The sequence below is a fragment of the Elephantulus edwardii genome, unplaced genomic scaffold (genome assembly GCF_000299155.1).
Source record: "Elephantulus edwardii isolate Elephantulus edwardi_28Jun2011 unplaced genomic scaffold, EleEdw1.0 scaffold00002, whole genome shotgun sequence".
NCBI classification, from domain to species: Eukaryota; Metazoa; Chordata; class Mammalia; order Macroscelidea; family Macroscelididae; genus Elephantulus; species Elephantulus edwardii.
The window spans coordinates 23,062,722-23,066,410 of NW_006399752.1; positions in this window are offsets into that span (position 1 = coordinate 23,062,722).

The following is a 3,689-nucleotide window of genomic DNA, read 5'->3' on the forward strand; positions in this document are numbered from 1 at the left end:
GAGATGGAAAAGGCAATCTCCAATTTCGTATGGAATGGAAAAAAGCCCCGAATAAGCAAAGCACTCCTTAAGAATAGAAGAATGGTAGGAGGTATCTCACTCCCTGATTTCAAATCCTACTACACTTCCGTAGTGGTAAAGACAGCATGGTACTGGTACAATGACAGACACATAGGTCAATGGAATATAATTGAGAATCCAGAGATCAACCCATCTATCTATGGTCAACTGATTTTTGACAAGGAACTTCGTCTCTTAAACATACTTTGCTTTCAGGCACTTCTTCCCTCACCTATCCCAATGATTTGTTTGTTATCTGGCAAATCTTTTCTTGTTCTTCCCCCAACCACTCATGTCAGCCTCATAACTGTGGTATTATATAGTATTTGTCCTTTTTTGACTGAGATATTTCACTCAGCATAGTATCTTCCAGATTCACTTTTGTGTAGTATTTTATGAGCTCACTGTTTTTCAGTATTGTATAATATGCCCTTGTGCAAATGTACCACAGTTTATCTCTCCATTAATTTGTTGATGGAAAGTTGGAATTCTTCCATATTTTTGCTATTGTGAATAATGCAGAAATAACCAAGAGTGTTTGAGGCACAGCTCTGGTTTCCTTAGGGGATATTCCCTGAAGTGGAATTGCTGAATCAAATTGTGTTTCTCCACATGTTTTTCCACATTTTCAACTTTTTGAGACAACAGCAGACAACCTTCTATAGTGGATGTACTATTTTACATTCCCACTGGCAGTTAATAAGAGTTCCAATCTCTCCACAACCTTGTCAGCATTTTTTGTTTACTGCTTTAGTGAACTTAGCTATTATTGCTGGAGTGAGATAATATCTCGTATTTGTTTTTATTTGCATCTATATGATAGGGATTTTGAACATTTCTTCATATGTTTGTTTGCCATCTGAATGTCCTTTTTGGTGAAGTGTCTATTCATATCCTGTGCCCAGTTGATGATTAGGTTGACTACTTTCTTCTTGCTAAGGTGCTAGAGTATTCTAGAAATCTTATATGAATCTCATCATATACATTATTGCCAAATATTTCTTCCCAGTCTGTGGTTTTCCTTTTTACTCTGTTGAAGTTTTTTTGATGTACATTAGTATTTGATTCTTAGAAGGTTCTAGTCATCTATTTTATTTTCTCCGGGTGCTTGGAAGTCTGTTCATGCTGTAGATTAGGGCTTCTAGAATTTAAATGTGACATTAAACCTAGTTCTAGAAAAGTTAACTCTTTTATCAAGTGCACTAAAAAAACCACAAAGGAATTAACTTCTCTGTGGGTTTTGTTGTTGTTTACTTATTTATTTAACTCTTCTGAAAACTTAATTTGGATTCTCAGGGACGTTAAGGGGAAATTGTTCCTTAATGAATAATTTTACATAATTCCATAAAAAACCCACAAAATACAAACAAACCTTAAGAATATATTAACATAGTGAAATTGGGGTAAGGGGGCTGCCAAAAACTCCCCTGGAAAGAAACTACTTTACTTGAAGAGCATGGTCTCAGCTGGGCCACAGGCACTATGAACAGTAATAGACTTTCGGGGAGGCAGGCTGTAGGACTGTGTTGCAGACCAGAGAGGATATCTTCATACCCCTTTAGGAAAGGTAAACTTTCCTGATACACAGGCTCAGATAGGACTTTGGGTAGAGAAAGTTGCCCATCCCCAATAATAGAACACTTTAAGCCTGCAATAATCAGTTGTTGTTGTTGTTGTTGTTGTTAAGTGCCGTCGAGTCACAGGCAACTCATAGCAACCCAATGAACGAAGTCCTGGACACTTCCTGTATAACTTATGTCCTTTCTCCAGATTTATAGGGTTTCCAGAGGCAAGCTATTGTGGAAGTGGATACCACTCCTGCTTCCAACCTTGTTTTAATCGGGGAGCTTCACCAAACACCGTCCACCATGGGTAACAGTATTTGGCTTTACAGCAAACACGAGTTACCGCCAGGGTTACATGACCTAGAAGAATGTTTCACCAAAAACAATTAAAAGCAGGCCTGAGGGCCACGGAGTAGAGTCACCCACTTTTGGCTTGGTCTTCTGTCCACTTAGGCCAACTGCTCGCTCTCTCTTTCTCTATGCTGTTGTTGGTGTTGTTAAGTTCCGTCAAGTCGCAGGTGACTCATAGCGACCCTATGAATGAAGTCCTGGACACTTCCTGTATAACTTTCGTCCTTTCTCCAGATTCACAGGGTTTCCAGAGGTGAGCTATTGTGGAAGTGGATACTTGTTTTAATTGGGGAGCTTCACCAAACACTGTATTTGGCTTCACAGCAACCACAAGTTACCTCTGTATAGTAGTACAGTCAATCAGTAGTAAGGTTAAAGTTGTATCACCAACTTACACAGACACAACAGAAACAGCTTAACAGATAACAAGAAAAACATCATACAATATCAAGAAAGCAGCAGTTAGCCTCAATCACAGTGGGGGTGGGGAGGAACAACACCAAAACAAATCTTTTCTTAAAAAACCATAACACATTGTAGATCATATGATTATTCCAGAAACAAAGAATATATAAAAGGAGCAAAGGCCATGTGGGGAATATCATATCTGACTTTTATCAACTTCACAGAGGGAAACTATCCTGTCCACAGCATCAGTAATACAAAACCAATTCCCATGAAGTCAGATATGTCCCCCGCTCTCTCATACCCCTTTCTACTGTCTCAATCCCAATCGTACAATGTTAGAATGTGATGTGAGAGCTCACAGGCTACACAGAACCATATTGAGGAAATCTAAAGGTTGTAATTCAGATTAATAACTGTTTTTATAACTTATCCAGCTAAGATTAATAGCAAGCTGTTTCTGAGAAGCCTCAGGTCAAAGTACTACCAAATATTTAACCAGTTGTGTAAGTCCTTACTTTCTATTAACAGTCCCATCTGTGGCTCAATTCTCCAATTCCTCTATGTCATGTAGGTTTGAAGATTTGCTATGAGGTCCTCCAGAGACTCAGACTCCTCAGAAGAATGACTCACATATCAGTAGGTTTGCAGGCTGGGGTTTTTGTAGAAACTGGTGAGCAATGGTCATGCTGGTTGAAGCAAGAACTTTAAACAGAGTTGTGCTGTTGCTCCTGTGTTGGTGTTTTCAGACACTCTCCAGTGTGTAGAGTGCTTTCTCTATATTACTGCTTCAGCTATTGATAATTTGCAAGATCAGGATGATTTTCAAGATCATATCTCTGCAATTAGGGTAACTGGAGACCAAAGGGGGCTAACTGTAATGGCTAAAGAAAGCACCAACATTTAGTCCAACACTACAGCCCATCCTCTGGTTTTTTTTTAAAAAATCAATTCTTTCTCATTATCTGAAGGATCAGCCTCCCCCTCACCAAGAGAGACCATTGTAAAAGTCTCTCTTTTTCTTAGATTATACTTCACACTATGTTAAATTCTACTACTATAAGCATTCCTTTAGGGCAAATTAATCCTCTTTTTGAATATTCAATTACTTTCCTATTGGCTTATATTTTTTTCTCTAATTAAGATGGATCCCAATCAACAAAACTTTAGTCTTTTTTTCCAATATATCTTATCATTACATTAACAAAAACCTTACTAATCATAGCAAATACATTTTTAAGAGGCATAAACGCAGGTTATATACCTGGATTTCACCTGATGGCATGCATAGGAATCAGATCGATTACA